Source organism: Eulemur rufifrons, chromosome 15 (assembly GCF_041146395.1).
Source record: "Eulemur rufifrons isolate Redbay chromosome 15, OSU_ERuf_1, whole genome shotgun sequence".
NCBI classification, from domain to species: domain Eukaryota; kingdom Metazoa; phylum Chordata; class Mammalia; order Primates; family Lemuridae; genus Eulemur; species Eulemur rufifrons.
In genome coordinates, this window is record NC_090997.1 from 1,398,804 (window position 1) to 1,416,978 (window position 18,175).

The 18,175-nt window shown below is 46.0% G+C and overlaps 1 long non-coding RNA gene and 1 other non-coding gene across 3 annotated transcripts in view; one reads left to right on the forward strand and one right to left on the reverse strand.

The window, feature by feature from the left end:
* LOC138395691 (uncharacterized) overlaps nt 1-18,175 on the reverse strand; it is a 44,896-nt gene that overhangs the window by 6,442 nt on the left and 20,279 nt on the right. The window contains exons 1-2 of one of the 2 annotated variants that reach the window (XR_011235549.1): nt 16,785-17,099; nt 6,528-6,747 (exon numbers count right to left, since the gene is read on the reverse strand). This is a non-coding gene — a long non-coding RNA (uncharacterized lncRNA). Of the gene's footprint in view, nt 1-6,527; nt 6,748-16,784; nt 17,100-18,175 lie in introns of those variants that run through there. The other variant, XR_011235548.1, reaches the window with a different exon arrangement.
* On the forward strand, nt 11,788-11,894 carry LOC138396104 (U6 spliceosomal RNA). Its single transcript, XR_011235584.1, has one exon. It is a non-coding gene; the product is annotated as a U6 spliceosomal RNA (small nuclear RNA).

The window sequence follows — 18,175 nt, forward strand, 5'->3', positions numbered from 1 at the left end:
TCATGATGAGCCTAGGACTCTGAATGGTCCGTGAAAACCAGTTCTTAGAGTTCAGTCCTCTTTTTTATGTTAACTTTCTTATACTATGTGCCATCTGCTAGACACTAGGAAACAAATGCAGGATCCAGCAAGGTCTAATAACAAATTATTGGTACCCCTCAATGGGTTGTGTTCATTGGGACTCCAGGTTCCAGACCGTCACTTCCTTTGTATTTCTTCTCTAGAACCAGATGCCAGCCAAGAAGCAGCAGGGGGTGCCTGAGTACAGGCAGACTCGGGAGCTCTCGAAGCCCAGGAGCACCTCTTCCTGGCCCAGATGGAGGCGCTGGAGACGGAGCTCACCAGTGGAAAAGATGAACATGTCACCAAAGTACCCAAGGAGCCGACCGATCCTGACAGGCTGAGGAGTGAGGTGGAGGAGGGGAGTCCTCACTCAGGGGTGGGGACCCACAAGGGCACGCCCTCTCCTCTTTTCCCACATTCCTGTCTTCCTTCTCCATCTTCACCACAGTCATGCCTGCCTCTCCAATCCTGCAGCCCAGGACCCAGAGACACGGGTCAGGCCAGGATCAGAGCAGGCACCAGCACCGCCAGGCCTGGTGAGATGGGAAGTCCAGGTAAGGCGTGGCCCCCGTCCATGTTCCGCCCACTGTTCTCTCCCGCTGGCATTGTTACCCAACAGACAGAAGTTATAAAGGGGGGGTAAGGGACAGGGATGACAGCCATCTCCATCTGAGTATGTGATACAGGGGCAGGCCGGAGCCTCCCATCCACATATTTACAGTGGATAATTATATCCAGGCAGCCAAGAATATAATTCCCAGTAATGGGGCCTGTGTTCTGCTCTTAGAAAGAGGGTGGAGCGAGTGCTGCTTCAATGGAAACGGCTGAAAAGGGAAACTGGGAGAGGGAGATTTGTAGAATGAGGTTTGTAAGCCAATGGGGGCCTTATCGGGGTAATTCAAGAGGGAAAAGAAGACAGAGTAGCTCCTTCCCTGAATGTGTGGCATAGCACTAATCAGTGTCCCAGCAGAGCGTCAGGGACTGACCCCACCGCAGCGCTCAGCTGCCTCTACCCTTGGGGCAGACGGGAGGCAGTGGTCCCACTACACAGCGGGGGCTGAACCCGCCGCTGCCCTCTGCAGGGTGAGTGCCCAGCACCACTTGACAGCTCCCCTCTGTGCGGCCCTGAGAAAATTGCACTAAATGAGGAAGGCGAGGGGACAGAAAGTCATGACTACCAGGAAAAGTTAGACTTTAGAGCTAGGAAAGACTTTAAAAATCATTCTAGGCTGGGCGCGGTGGCTCACGCCTGTAATCCTAGCACTCTGGGAGGCCGAGGCGGGTGGATCGCTCAAGGTCAGGAGTTCGAGACCAGCCTCAGCGAGACCCCGTCTCTACTAAAAAATAGAAAGACATTATATGGACAACTAAAAATCTATATAAAAAAAAAAAATTAGCCGGGCATAGTGGCGCATGCCTGTAGTCCCAGCTACTCGGGAGGCTGAGGCAGTAGGATCGCTTAAGCCGAGGAGTCTGAGGTTGCTGTGAGCTAAGCTGACGCCACGGCACTCACTCTAGCCTGGGCAACAAAGTGAGACTCTGTCTCAACAAAAAAAACAAACAAACAAAAAATAATAATAAAAATAAAAATCATTCTAAATTTTATAATGAGGGCAAATCAATTTTTAACGGCCACTAAGGCCAGCGAGTGGCACAACGTGGACGCACACCCAGGGCTCCTCCCGGCTCGTCCGGTGCACTTTCCATCACGCCATGAGGAAGGGCAGAGCAGGAAGGGCCCAGAAGGGCTGGGGCTCATCTCCTTCCACTTCTTTTCCTCATAGAAAAGGAAAGATTCACATGGAGCCCAAAATTCAGGCCACTGGAAGCTTCAGGTCTGTCTTCGAAGAGACCCGGGGTTGAGTTAAGTTAATGTGTTTGACCATGGCGCTTTAAGCCACAGACGATAACATTGCAAGAGGTGGGAGCCAAGTATCAGACGGTTTCCGTTTTCTCTATAAACCGTTCAAGCCACCTCACAAAAAGGTTGTTAATATAGAGGAAAAATGAGGAATCAACATTAGATATAAAAAGGATACCCCACCTTTTAGGAAGACTGGGTATTGTAAGTCGTAAAACCCTTATAGCAATGAAGATGAATTTCAGAAGGACAGTTTGCCTCTTGCTCAAGAACGCCATCCAAGAACAGGACTGTATGCACAAGGCTAAGAGCCCAGTTTAAGGTTCACAGGCAACACAGACAGCCCCGTCTCCTTCCTGGTGGCTCCTGTACAACATCAATAAATATTCATGAAGGAAACCATGAAAGGCCCTCAAAGGTCTGTGTTGGAGGAGCAACTGTGGTTAAAACTGGATAGCGGGAAAAGTTTAAGATTCCTGGATAAGTAACTAATAATTCAGACTTAAGACTTTTTAATAAGATGATGATTTTAAATTTTCTTCCAGGGCCATGGGCATCAACCCAGAGAGAGAACAAGGACACCTAGGCCTTTTGTGAGCCGCAGGTTGAGGCGTCCACATCAGTCGGCAACAGCTTCTACAGCAGCAGCCACAGAAAGCGAGTAATAAAAATTGGAGGAGAGAGATACATAGAAGTCCCCTTTCCTCACCTGGACAATGAAAGAAACAGGAAAAGGTCAACGCTACGGTTACAGCAGAGCTGCTCCACAATCGGAGGTAGCCAGGGGCTAGGCACAAACCGCCCGGCCTTTTGAGCCTCAGCTGTCCTGTAAAGGAGCAAGGGACTCCCTCCCTCCATGCCTCTCAGAGTTGTCTTTTCACTGTATTCTTTGCGTGTTGTAAGATACCATGTAAATTTAAGTTGTTTTAATAGTATTCATCAATGATAATAAAGACTTTCCCCATCTTGTGGAGGGGGAAACTGAGGAACAGATCACTGAAGCGATCTGCTCCAATCCAGCCAGGGCGGTATGTCGGTTTCCTACATCCAGTCCAGTGGTGCTCTGACCCTCGGTCTTTTTCTCTAGCTGTGGGAGTGGCCTTGGTCAAGACATTGCTCACACAATGTCCTGGTCTCTGAACAGGGCCAATGTGTGACCACAAGAAGTTCTGCGAGGGTTGTCTGCTCATCCCAAGAGATTCAACACCAGCCCCTTTGTGCTCCCTAGGGAAGGCCACTTCTCCGGGACCCGCTGCTGGAGGGTGGAACTGTCATAGGGGGAGACTGCATCCTAGGCATGGCTCGAGAGTCGCTGAGAAGGGAAGGACCTTCCTTTGTCAGAAAGAGGGGGTCTGGCCTGTGAGGGTCACCAGGGCATAATTCTGGGCTCCTACCCCAGAAACCAAACTGACCCTGTGTCAAAATCTCCAGAAGGTACAGTGACCTTTGCCAATGCAGATAAAGAGGCCATCATTTTTGCTTTTCAGGATTGTTTTACAGGGAAAACAGTCCCACTCTTTGGTCTTCAGGGACCAGGGGCCAAGCTGACTCTGTGTCTCTGAGACGGACATGGCTTTCCCACGGCCTGAGTACCTGCCCAGCAATGAGTTTTTGATGAACAGGATCAGTGTGGTTCCTATCATCGATTGGTCACTGAGGGGACATATGTGGCGGTCTCCTGCCATCACATCCATGTGACTATTGAGCACGGCTATGGAGAGGTCTATGTTCTCCACAATCAACTGGATCTGCCCCACTGATTCCCAGCAGGAGCCGTGGCATGTGTGTGTCAGTTTCTGAACATCGTCATTTCATTTCCAGCCCACAGCCCACCCCTGCCCAGATTTCCCACCATCTAAAGCAGGGGTCCTCAAACTCGGTGTGCACAAGAGCCTTAGGGCACTTGCTGAAAATGCAGAGTCCTGCACCACACCCAGAGAAGCAGCTGCAGTCCCTCTAGGGTAGAGCGTGAGAATTTGTTTTGTTGGAGCTCAGGTGTTTTTGTATAACACTTAAAGAAAGGCAGTCCTACAACACTGCTTCTAAAATTTAATACATAAGCAAATTATGGGCAGCTTGTTAAAATGCAGATCCTTATCCTGTAGGCCTGGTGTTGGGCCTGAAATTCTGCATCCAGAGAAGCTGATGCTGCGGGTCCTTTTTGACCACACTTTGAGTAGCGGGACCCAGGGTATTTCCAACCTGCATTTGGGCCTGAGAGAGCAAAAATGCCACAAATGCAGTCTTAACCTTCCCTTAATTCTCTGTAAAGCCTTTCTCTCACCTCCAGTTAGACATGTCTCCATGGATGAAGGGGTACTGCTTTGGCTTGTGTATCCTGAGTTTCTTGCTGTGGAACTCTGTTTTGATTTCACTAGCCCTGCTACTGGAAGTGCTGAGCATTGGTTTTCTGTGTGTACAAAGTAGCTAATAGAAAAAAGAAACATCACACATGAAGGTGATAAAACATTAGGAAGGAAAACCATTGGAAGCCTTGGAGTTTCCATCCATAGAACACATCAAGAAAATAATGTGAACTGTTAGCCATCCCCCAGAAAGCGGACAGGTCACTTTTCAAAGGTCCTCCCAAGTTTGGGATCTCAAACTCTTTCTGATAATATCCATCTTGACTCATTACTTTTTTTTTTTAACTTAAAAAATGAGTTGCATTTAAGTTTTCTCCTGAAAGAACTGCAAAGATGAACCTCGGCCTCGTTATATATTCAAAATTTTTGTCCAAGGGTTTAAAAGACTCCCTTTTCGACTGATAACTAGAATCTATTTAGAACTCAGGAAAATCAGCAAGAAAAAATCAAACAACCCTATCAAAAAGTGGGCAAAGGACATGAATAGAAATTTTTCAAAAGAAGATAGAAGAATGGCCAACAAACATATGAAAAAATGCTCACCATCTCTAATCATCAGGGAAATGCAAATCAAAACCACAATGAGATATCACTTAACTCCAGTGAGAATGGCCTTTATCAAAAAGTCCCAAAACGATACATGTTGGCGTGGGTGCGGAGAGACAGGAACACTCATACACTGCTGGTGGGACTGCAAACTAGCGCAACCTCTGTGGAAAGCAATATGGAGATACCTTAAACAGATTCAAGTAGACCTACCATTCGATCCAGCAATCCCATTATTGGGCATCTACCCAAAAGAACAAAAGACATTCTATAAAAAAGACACCTGCACTCGAATGTTTATAGCAGCACAATTCACAATCCCAAAGGTGTGGAAACAACCCAAATGCCCATCAATACATAAGTGGATTAGTAAAATGTGGTATATGTATACCATAGAGTATTACTCAGTTATAAGAAATAATAGTGATATAGAATCTCTTTTGTTCTCCTGGAGAGAGTTGGAACCCATTCTAAGCGAAGTATCCCAAGAATGGAAAAATAAGCACCACATGTACTCACCAGCACTTGGTTTCCCTGATCATCACCTAAGTGCACACTTGGGAATAACACCAATTGGGTGTTGGGCAGAGGTGGGGGGAGGGGATGGGTGTATACCTACATGATGAGTGCAATGTGCACTGTCTAGGGAATGGACACACTTGAAGCTCTGACGGGGGGGGATGGGCAATATACATAACTTAAACTTTTGTACCCCCATAATATGCTGAAATTAAAAAAAAAAAAAAAAAAAAAAACTCCCTTTTCATCAGCCTCTGGACCTACCTAATTCTTCTCTAGTCCTAACCTCCATAACCCTAAATCTGAGCAGTCTTGTCAGCAGCTCCAGGAGTAAATCACAAGACTGAGACCACAGCAACGAGAGAAGCAGAGTCAAATGACTCAACAAGGCAGCCAAAGGAAGGGACTAAAAGGAGAGATGGAGAAATGCAAAATAGAAAATCTGACTCTACCACCTGGGTAGTTCCCTCCACTCTCCTGTGCTTTCCTTTAAGTCATTAACAGATGACCTATTATCTTTTTGATTTCTTCAAAAACAAATAAAAACTCAAATCTGCATTTGGGAAACTGAGAAACTTTCAGGAAACACAAGGACATCTCTTCAGGACCTAGGACAGCAGACGATGGCCAGGCCTACTAGGGAGGAGCCCCCCAAGACTGCGGAGGACATGCCACATCTCTACATGCTGATGAGGGAAAGAAAGAGCAGAGGATCGTACAGTCACCAAGGCAGAGTGTTCAGGTGACTCAGGATGTAAGACTGAGGATACAGTAGTCAAAAGGGGCCCTACAGAATGTCTACAGTCAACCTCCTCATAGAAAGGCTACTCCGAGCTAGATGATAAAGAAATTTCAGGCCAGGTGCGGTGGCTCACGTCTGTAATCCCAGCACTTTGGGAGGCTGAGGTGGGAGGATTGCTTAAGGTCAGGAGTTTGAGACCAGCCTCTACCAAAAATTTAAAAATTAGCTAGATGTGGTGGTGTGTGCCTGTAGTCCTAGCTACTTGGGAGGCTGAGGTGGGAGGATCACTTGAGCCCAGGAGTTCAAGGTTACAGTGAGCTGTGATCATGCCACTGCACTCCAGCCTAGAAAGACCCTGCCTCAAAAAAAAAAAAAAAAAAAGAAAGAAAGAAAAAAAAAAAAGAATGAAAATTTCATAAAGATAAAGTACCTCATCAATGCAGAGTAACACAGGAGTGCTAACCCAAGATTAGCTCTCAGACATCTGACTTGCGTGCGGTCTTTTCTTCTCTCTAGTTGGTGAGTGGTTAAATTTCTGGAGTCTGCTTCTGGCTCTGCCATACACCAGCTGTGTGACCTTAGGCAAATTCCTCAACCATTCTGAGCCTTGGTTTCCTTCTTTGAGTTGGGTACCTCCTACGTGTCAGGCACTGTTAGGAGATGAAAAACAAAAATAGTCTCTGCTCTTAAGTAGCTCCCCAGTCTAATAGAGGATATATGTGAAAATATCAATAATCTAACAGTACTACTTAAAAGTACAAAAGTAGTGCAGAGAAAAACATTAATAACCTGGATCTAGGAGCAAGATTAGGAGGGCTTCACAGCATAAGCAAAGGGAAATTCAGGAAGAAGAAACAGCAAAGACATCAAACTGTGAAATAGGGCATCAGGTTTAGGGAACTACTAATAACGTATTAATAGTTTTGATGGATTGTGATGGTGGGTTGTGGGGGAGCAGTGGAGTGATAAAACCTGCCACATACAGGTGTTGTGGAACTCCAATGAGACAGAGCACTACAGATGATCACTAGCTACTATTACACCAAGAGCTACCCCTAGCATGTAAAAAATTCCTTAATTTAATAAACATTTATAGAATATTTCTCTGTGCTCACTATACTAGGAGCAGCTTCTTCTTTTGTCCCCTTCCTAAAGAAGTAGAGCCAGTTTGGGAATCAGGAAAATCAAGTTCTGCACTTTCCTAGCCTATGGAAGACCAGTCAAGAGGTAAAAGTCGTCTTCTATCGATATCCTGTAAAGGGGGGTGGAGGAGAACTGGACAATCACTTGATTCTTCCACTGAAGTGCTGCTTAGTTGAGCACGTCTTGCACTTTGCCTAGAGACCAGAGTAGGCAAGGGATCACCTCTCTGGGAGGACACCCTTGTCACTGAGTACTCAAGCAAGGCGGTAACATGACACAGAGTCAGACTCGATAAATCAAGTAAGGTTCCCAGGTCCAGCTGACCAAAAAACTGGTCTGAGGAATAATATTCATGCCTATTAGCATTTTCAACCTCTTGTACTTAATACTAATTCTCTTAGCTTCCTACACCCAGATATGTGCATATGAACGTGTAGCAGCCATTGCCCTGCAATTTGACTAGTTCACTGCCCAGCTCCATGCCTGCATCAGGGACATCTGGCTACTGTAGCGTCATGGAAACTCTCCTCTCTGGTGAAGAGTATCTAGAGACACCAGTGAATTTTAATATCTATACCCTGTACTGTGTTAAATAATGCCCCCGCCCCCCGCAAAACTCATGACCATCAGGAACCTCAGAATTTGACCTTATTTGAAAATAGGGTCTTTGCAGATATAATCCAGTTAAGATGAGGTCATGCTAGGTTAGGGTGGGCCCTTAATCCAATGACTGATGTCCTTGTAAGAGGGAAACTTGGACACAGACACACAAACATGGAGACTGTAATGTGATGTGATGATGGAGGGAGAGATTGGAGTGATGTATCTACAAACCAGGAATCACCAGCAAACACCAGGAACGAGGAGAAGCATAAAATTTTCCCTCAGGGCCTCCAGAAGGAACCAACCCGGCTGATACCTTGATTTCAGGTGTCTGCACTCCGTAACTGTGGGAGAATAAATTTCTATTGTTTTAAACCACCCAGTTTTTGGTCCGTTGTTACAATAGCCCTAGGAAACTGATACATGCCACCATCACGCCACAGAACATGTATTTTCCTTCTGTGTGTCCTAGTATTTGGGATACTTTTTAATCTTCTTAGAGAAGGGCAGTTGTCAACGCTAGTTACTGCGCCAACACATGGAAAGGGCACAGGGCAGAACAGGAGGATGAGGGAACAATCAAAATCAGATTAGCAACTGCACAGTAAGGCAAAGGGCACGGGAATTTACTTCTGAAATGGGAGATTCTTGAAACCCTGTGATTGTTTTTATATAGAGACAAATACTTTTCCCTTGAAAAGGCAAAGCCTAATTCCCCTCCCTTTGAGCATGGGCTTTTCTTATTGACTTGCTTCTAAAAAAAACCAATGTGGCATCAGTGACCATATGTGACTTCTGAGACTAGGTCATAAAAACATGGTAGCCTTCTCCTTGCTCTCTCTCTTAAATCACTTGCTTTGGGGGATGCCAGCAGCCATGGCATGCAGATACTCAAGCAACCCTAAAAAGAGATTTATGTGTGGGTGTCCTGTCAACACCCCACCAGGCATGTGAGTGAGGCACCCTGGAAGAGGTGCCCCCTGCCCCGCTCACGCCTTCAGATGACTGGGGCTGCAGTCACGTCAGACTCTGAGTCAGAGCCACGTAGCTAAACTGCCTCCAGATTCCTAACCACAGAAACTGTGAGATAACAAAAGTTGATTGTTTTCAACCACTGTATTTGGGATAAAATGGGGCAACAGATAACCAACATAAGACCTTTTAACAGAGTCCTCAAAGCCCAAGTATTCTTCCTGCCTACAAGATACTCCCTATGTGATTTCCTTCAGCCTCTGACACACCTCTGCGAACAAGTTTAATTTAAAACCCCTCACCCAGCCTAGAACACAGAATTCACAGATCTCTGCTGTTGTCCTCCCCTCCAGCTCAAAGACTGTGATGGCCACGTCCCGAAGGCGCTCAACTAGGCAGAAGCAAGAGTGGCCTCCAGGGATGATCAGTGGCCAGGAGGAAGGACACTTGAGATAAGGGTCCTTGGGTTCTGTGAGATTTTCATTTGTGAAAAAGAATTAAAATGGAAAACAAAATTTAATCATTTAAAACACATATTCATGGAGGATATTGCGTGTCCAACATAATACTAGAAAGCAGGCATAAAAAATGGCCCATTTATAAATTCACAGAAATGACAAATAGGTTTTGTAACAGAAGCTATTGGTGCCCCATTCATACTCCCTTAGACTCAGGTCTGGCTCCAGAATTTGTGGAGCCCAGTGCAAACATTATTCAAAAAATATTCAAAAATTACTAAGAATTTGAAGAGGGCAGAAGCAGAGCACTAAGCCAACTGCACACGGCAGATGCCCACGAAGCCAGCCCCGCTCAGGCGTTCCCCTCTATGTGAAGGCTGCTAACTGCTCTTCTAGCAACTTTGTCTCTAGCTGACTATCCGGCTTGCACCCAGGGGAAGCAGGAACTGCTTAATACTCCTGGAAACAGACCTCAATGAAAGACAAAGTGGGAGCTGGTAGATAAATACTTCAGCTTCCTCATCTCTTGGTTGGTGTAACTCTGGAGTATGCTAGTTTTCAGTTTTCCAGTGGGATCGGGATGCATGTGCCCACAGTGGTAACTGGGGCATTTCCTGGGGTCACGTCCAAAATAAACTACTTGTACTCATATTCCTGTCTCATAGTCTGCTTCTCAGGGAAACCAAACCAAGACAGGTTTCACCTCATAAGCCAACTCTAATTAGTACTGGCTGCTTGGAACACAGTATAATAAAGCTCGTCTGGATTCAATGGGAACGAATGTATTAGTAATATTGGCCATCGCCATGGCAAAGACTGGTGGCTCTTTAATCTGAAAGATGAAAGACCTTGTATTAGGTCATTAAGTATGAAATGTCCGATTTCCTTAAGTACTAAGTTTGACAGTTGATATCTCTGATATTTCACTTTGACACTTCTTGGTTTTTTTTTTTTCCTATTGTGAAGGCACATCCTCAGTCTTTCAAATGCATGTTTTGGTTTGTGATTATCTTTCACATTTTTTTAGAGCAATTTTTGTGAAACCATGGAAAAGTCAAAAATTCGTGTTATTTTTGAATGTCAGTTCCATCATGCAACCAGTGCAGCACAGACAGCTCGAAATATAATCAGAGCGTTTGGGAAGTATGTGGCTAACGAACGCACAACACAGCAACACACAGTTGATGAGAAGTTCCATTCTGGTGATTTTAATTCTGAAAGTGAGTCATGTGGGTGACCTGAGACCAAGGTGGATGATGATGAACTGAAAGCTGTAGTGGAAGCAAATCCATCTAAACCTACATGTGAATTAGCAGCAAGGTCTGACGTTACTATCCCACCAATACTGGACCATTTGAAACAAATTGGCAAAGTAAAGACGCTGGACCGCATGTATTAAACAAGCATCAGAAGAGAAATCATCTTGAAACCTGCCTTTCTTTGCTGTCACAACATAAAGGTGAACCATTTCTACACCGTATTGTTCCATGTGATGAAAAATAGACTCTTTTTGACAATTGCAAGCATTCAGCACAATGGCTGGATAAAGATGAAGTGCCAAACACAGTCCACGATCAAATATTCATCAAAAAAATCTAATGGTGTCTATTTGGTGGTCCAGCACTGGTATTATTCACTCGGCTTCATGAAACCTGGTCAGTCGATTACAGCGGATGTCTACTGCAACCAACTGGATGAAATGATGAGGATGCTTGCGATTAAGCAGCTGAGATTGGTCAATAGAGACAGGCCAATCTTCTTGCAAGACCACATGTTGCAAAAAATAACGCTGCTCAAACTACAGCAGCTGGACTTGGAAACTCTCTGTCATCACCATATTCACCAGACCTTACACCAACTGACTGCCACTTCTTCCAAGGACAATATCCAATTCTCAACAAACTGTGGAAAACACCTTTTGTGATTTCATCACCACTCGCTCTCCAGGCTTCTTACGCTGCTAGTGTAAATAAGCTACCCTTAAGATGGCAAAACTGTGTGGATAGTTTAGGCGCATACTTTGACCAATTACACCGCTTCTTGTTTGAGACATAATAAACTAAACTTCTGAGTCAAAACCGGACGTTTCATATTTAATGACCTAAATATTTGGACTTGAGAGACAAACAGCAGTTATTGAAGGCTGTTAAGTAGCAGTTACAGGGTCTTACTTCTGTTTTAGGTAGTTTTTTCCCCACGATGTATAAAATGTATTAAGGGGCGGCAAGACTGAAGGTTATGAAAGAAGCTAGCACATGGTAAGACAGGATAGGATGTCTACCTGGGTAACTCCCCACATCACTGACCAAAAGGAGAAAGCAAACTAAGCTGTCGTGGATAAATTAATCTGTGATGCATAAGGGACCAACAGTACTGGGAACACCTAACCATCAAGCCCCTGACCTAACTAGCAAAGAATGGGAAACAAAGAAGGCCAAGAGGAGACTTTTGAGAACTGGGAACTGATGGCTCTTTCTGACACTTAGGTTAAACTAGGAACACAAAGCACTGACAGTGCTCACTTCGGCAGCACATATACTAAAACTGGAACGATACAGAGAATATTAGCACGGCCCCTGCACAAGGATGACACGCAAATTTGTGAAGCGTTCCATATTTTTACAATAAAAAAAAAAGAAAGAAAGAAAAACAACAAAGCACTGACAGTACAGCCCCATCCCACCACTGACTTTCACCAAGGAATACTTAATGAAATCAAAATAAGAACTTGTGTCCCAAACACAATTCCATAATCTCAGGGCCACTGGAAACTAAACCTTATGACTCTTCAGCAATTTAGGCGATCACAACATGAGACATTGCCATGGTGTCTAGTTTATACAAGCTAGAAGTCTATTACTCTGACATGTGATGGTCTTCTATAGACAGTCCTGGACTAGCATGCTGTCAGCAACATAAACTTCTTCAGTGTCTTGTTCTGCAACCCCCAAAGCAGTGGTGGTTATCAAACTGTGCTACACACTGGAATCACTTGGAGATTTTTAAAAACACTGATGTTGGGCTTCCACCCCAAAACATTGTCATTTGATTGGTATATGGTGTGACCTAGGCATTGGGATTTTTAAAAGCTTCCTAGCAAATTTTTTTTTTTTTTTTGAGACAGAGTCTCACTCTGTTGCCCGGGCTAGAGTGCCGTGGCGTCAGCCTAGCTCACAGCAACCTCAAACTCCTGGGCTCAAGCCATCCTTCTGCCTCAGCCTCCCGAGTAGCTGGGATTACAGGCATGCGCCACCATGCCCGGCTCATTTTTTCTATCTATTTTCAGTTGTCCAGCTAATTTCTTTTCTTTCTTTTGAGACAGAGTCTCACTCTGTTGCCCAGGCTAGAGTGAGTGCCGTGGCGTCAGCCTAGCTCACAGCAACTTCAAACTCCTGAGCTCAAGTGATCCTCCTGTCTCAGCCTCCCGAGTAGCTGGGACTACAGGCATGCACCACCATGCCCGGCTAATTTTTTCTATATATATTTTTAGCTGTCCATATAATTTCTTTCTATTTTTAGTAGAGATGGGGTCTCGCTCTTGTTCAGGCTGGTCTCGAACTCCTGAGCGCAAACGATCCGCCCACCTCGGCCTCCCAGAGTGATAGGATTACAGGCGTGAGCCACCGCGCCTGGCCTGTCCAGCTAATTTCTTTCTATTTTTAGTAGAGACAGGGTCTTGCTCTTGCTCAGGCTGGTCTCGAACTCCTGACCTTGAGCAAAACTCCCGCCTCAGCTTCCCAGAGTGCTAGGATTACAGGCGTGAGCCACCGCGCCCAGCCATCCCTAGAAAATTCTAATGAGGAAAGTTTAGGGATTACTGCCCTATGAAATCGGTCATATCACATGGTTCAAGATGGCTTACCACCATACCTGCATTCCAAACAGTGGAAAAAAGGAGAGGGCAGGAACCAGAAGCTGCACACCCCATTTCCACTCACCCTCACTGGTCAATCACACAGCCATACCTGGTTGCACGAGGTATGGCTCTGAAAAATGTAATTTTTACTCAGCCACGTGCCAGCTAAAAATTCTTTTATTAGGGAAGAAGAAAAAGAAGACAGGTATTGGGTGATAACCAGCAATCTCTCCCACCACCACCTCTTTCTTTTCTAAACGAAGTAGTCCCATCTGGCAAAAGTACCAATCCTTGGATTTGGAGACAAAATTTGTAACAGGCTTCTCTGACTTTATCAGACATTCTACATCCATTTGTAGATGCAGCCAGAAACTGTAACAAATCAGCACCAGAGGGAGGAAGATCCAAGCTTGATGACATGTGTCAAAATGTCTACTCGAGCAAATTCCTGAATTTTCACTTGAGTTGGAAGAGTAGATTATTCCACTGGCCAAAGGCAGGCAGCAATATCAAAACTCCACGTACATGCTCTAGTTTAGTGAATACAAAGAGGCAGTCTCAGCACAACAGTACAGAGAAGGGCTGGGCGCAGTGGCTCACACCTGTATTCCTAGCACTCTGGGAGGCCAAGGTGGGAGGGCTGCTTGATCTCAAGAGTTCGAGGCTGGGTGTGGTGGCTCACGCCTGTAATCCTAGGTCTCTGGGAGGCCAAGGGGGGCGGATCGTTTGAGCTCAGGAGCTCAAGACCAGCCTGAGGAAGAGTGAGATCCTGTCTCTTAAAAACAAACAAACAAACAAAAAAAAAACCACAGAGAAACTTCAAAGCATTCTAGATTTGTTTGGTGCTGCCTGTGCATTCAAGTCTTATTTCCCAGAAGTGCAGACACAATCCAATTGTAATTGCATCATTGCGCATCTTGGATGCTGCAGTTAGCCTAAATGAAATGAAATATACGTAAGTAAACCAAGTGACAGCTTGTCTTAAAAAGTGATATTCAGCAATGTATAAGAACTCAACTTTCACATTACAAACACGGCATCAACTAAACAATTCCTTTATGATACTCTACTATTAGATACTGTTTACAGATGAAAAATACTGAAGTTTGGAAAAATAATTTGTTTAAAGTCACATAACTAGTAAATGACTACTTAAAACTATTAAATGACTAGACTTCTAGATTTGAACTTCTGATGGTCTGACTTCAAAACTCCTATTTTTTTCACTACAACACAGAGCGCCCCATATATCACCAGACAGCTATATTACTGCTGGTTTTTTATGTCTAAGCTATTTTCTCTTCCTTTTCCACTTCCGCCCCTCCACTCACCCTGCTTCTCTCCTACTAGACAAGGTCCTTTGCCTAGCTGCCGACCTCTGACCCCACGCACGCATCGTCTCACAGGAGGAGGAAAGCAGGCAGGGCAGACTGGCCCACCGGCCCACCACCTTCCAACAGCCCTCTGTAGAGTCTGGGCCCCGTCAGGCCCCCAGTCACAGCCACAGCAAGCTTCTGGCGACTGCTCAGCACACCCTTAGGCCTCATTTCCCTGGACTCCATTTGTATTATAATTTTGCTTTTTAATTCGTCTGGTTTAGGCATTCCTTCATTTCACATTAAGCATCTATTTCTTCTCTGAAATCCCTGCCTCTGGTCCCTTTTTTGTCCTATTCATTTGGACATCTATTACTAAGTAAAATATTCGAAATTCCATTTTCATCATCTCACTCCCTAGCCAAGATCATCAGAAGCTTCCCATTATCAACTGACATTGAAAAATCTCCAGTGTTATCATGAGGAGACTACTCAATGTTTGCTTGGACATTATTAAACAACACTGAGAGACAGGGCAAGATGGCCAGATAGAGACATTGCTCACCCAGCCATCCTGAAGGGAAGAAAAGGTTTCAGATAAAGGAGAGGAGAGAAAGGATACAGCTCAGTACAGTGTAGGTCAGAGAAAGAAAAAAGACATTGGCAAGGATCAAACCCAGAAAGGCTCGGAGCCCAGTGAAGGGTAAGTGGGGGATCCCCTTCTTCTTCCCACACTACTTCGGTGGTCAGCGGGCTACCAAGTTACTTGGAAGCTTTTCCACCCTCATGAGCCCAAGCACTGCAGCAACCGTGGAACGTGGGGGAACTCGCATGATCCCAGAGCTTGGACATTCTATGCGGGAGACAGACCTGAGAGGCAGGAAAGCCACCTTTCTTCCATTCAGACTCTTAACCTCCCCTGCCCCTCCCCAGCCCAGCACAACTGGGAGAGCAGTTTGAGCCAAGAGTTTGGAGAGTGGCCACCTCTCGCCGACCCGGCGTGTCCTCCAGTCTGAAGTTTCTGCAGAGAGTGGGGCCCACGTCTTTCCCCTTGAGGACCTACAGTGGACCCCGGACGCCTGATCTAGGAGCTCCCCACCCACCAGCATTTCCTGGAGACACACAGCAGCCGGTGAGACATGCAGACTGGATCCTGTGCCCCTAGGACTCCAGCGGGTTGCTGAGGGACACAGGGGAAATTTGGGAGCTGGCCTCAGGAGGCAAGGGAGCCCACGTGGGTGCAACTGATGGGAGAACACTGGGGGCGGGGGAAGAATGGTCCGAGACACTGCGATCTGGGGGGGCGCCCATCCCTCCACAGGAAAGCCTTGCCATTGGACTAGGGCAGGTCCCCAGGCGGGAAAGATCCCAGCCTGCAGCACCATAGCAACCAAGTACGGCGCGTTCAGGCACACACTTGCAACCGGACGCTGGAAGGCAGGGGTAACACAAGAGGGGCGGAACTTACTCCTAACAGCCAGTCTGGGAATTGCAATCCCTTCCTCACAAGCAGCCTTCCCGGTCTGGAGAGCCTGCCTTCACCTTCCCCCCTGCGGATTTCCCTAGCAGCCAGGAAAATGACACTGGAACCCTGTTGAGGCTCAAAGCTGAGCTGTCAGACTAAGGAGGGTCCCCTGGGTAGAGGGGGAACCCCAGCCCACAGCTCCACAGCAACCAAGGGCAGTGCATTCAGGTGCCTATTTGCAACCAGACACCGGCGGGCAGGGGTAACGCAAGAGGGGCAGAGCTCACTCCTGACAGCCAGTCGGGAATTACCACCCCTTCCTCACAAGCAGTCATCCTGGTTTGGGAGCCTTTCTCAACCCTCCTCTCAGCGGCTCCCCCTAGCGACCAGAAAAACAACCTCTGAGCCCTGCCAATGCTTTTACAAAGCCTTTCAGGTTCTCCCACCCTAGCCACGCCTGCCCTTACTCCTTCACCTGCCTCTGCTTTGATGGAGAACAAGCAACCCCCTGGGAGCTACAGGGCCCCATAGCCTGGGGCATTCAAGTGCTCCTTCTGAGGGACTAGAGCTTATCATAGGCCCAGAAGAACAACCCTACAGTTGGCTTTTTCCTGCAAGCATCAACCACCGGCAGGGGGAACAACTCTACAGCTCATTACAGCATCTACCGACTCAGTCAAACAGGGTGTAGCAGATTCTTACAAACATCACCCACCAACTCAGAGATTAAGCTGGGCGTCCCAATACAATTCACACTGCTGAGAAGGGGTGAGGGCAGCAGGAGAGAAGCAACCTGAGTGGACAGCGCTTCTTAGGAGAGAAACAAAATTTACAGAGCTCGATCTGTGAGGGGTCTCCCTCTTCCACTGCAGACCACTGGGCTGATCGGGGAGCTGCTCAGAGTCTGTGCAGAGTCATTCCACTGGAGAACAGGTGCAGCTCAGATCTGGTGCCTGCCATCTCCAGGTTCTGCATCCAACCGCCATCCTGATCACTCTGGCACACGGAGTCAGCACCACTCAGGACCCAGGTTTCCAGCAGTAGTTTTTGCATCGCCCCCGCAGGGTTGGGGAGGAAACAGAGGCTCCCCTGTGACTGAGGGCTGAACACACCTCCTTCCCAGTGTGGGAACCGAACAGGGGAGGAGCCCCAGATGCCACAGGCACCACCTGGGAAGCTCTGGGCAAGAAGCTCTACAAAAAAAAAAAAAAAAAAAGAGGACAGTCACATATTTCCCTTGTCTTTTGTTTTCCTTCATGTACCATACAGCAGGACATTTTAGGCTAGAGTTTGGAACTAAGACAAATTTTCTTTGGAGAAATCGAAAGCATGCAGCTAAAGTCTTGCTGATAAAGAAGGGTCAAAACTGAAAGAAAAGCAGCTATCTGATTCCAGAGTGCTTTGTACTCACAAAGTACCAGAGCACACAGAAATGGCACATATTTCCCCTAACGTTTATGATCATAAGAAAAGATTCAAGGTGAGTCTTCTACTTAAGCCTGAGAGAATGCCAGGACTAGCTTAAGCAGCAAATTGGTAGTTAAAGTTTAGTAAGAATGGCCAAATTGTATCTTGGGGTTTACAGAAGGGGTGGATAGAACTTCTGAAAAGTTTCCTTAAAAGTGAGGAGGAGATGTTTTCCCCTTCTTCAATCCTGTTGCTGGGTACACAGATATGACAGCTAAAAGTCTAGTACCAAATCTAGGCCATGACAATTCAGAAGGCCACAGCCTGGGGATGTCAGAATGTAAACCAGAAGGAAACTGAGTCCCAGAAAACTATGATGAACTGTCAAACAGATGCTGGTGGGCCTACCTCCAAGCATGTTTTACATAAGAAAGAAACCTCTAAGCTGTGTAAGCCACTGGTATCTTCTGTCTATGATACATGGCCAAACCTAACCTGAGAGGCTCCATCTCTCTCCAATAATCCAACCGAGTCTCAGACTGCCTTTCTCTACAAAGTTAACACCACTGTCTCTTCCTACTATGAACTGTTCCTTTATGAAATGTTTCAAGAGCACACAGTAATGCTTGAAGAACAAGAAGGTGAGAAGACTTTTTTCTATCAGCTATCAAGACTTAAGACAAAGTTACAGTAATTATAACAGTGGGGTAATAGGCACAAAACCAGAGGCAGGCAAATATAGATAAGGGATTGTTGACAATGATGACATTACAGAGCAGTTAGGAGAAGAACACTCTTTTCAAGAGTGGGAAATCAACTGAATGTTCTCATGGGGAAAAAAATATAATTTGATCCCCC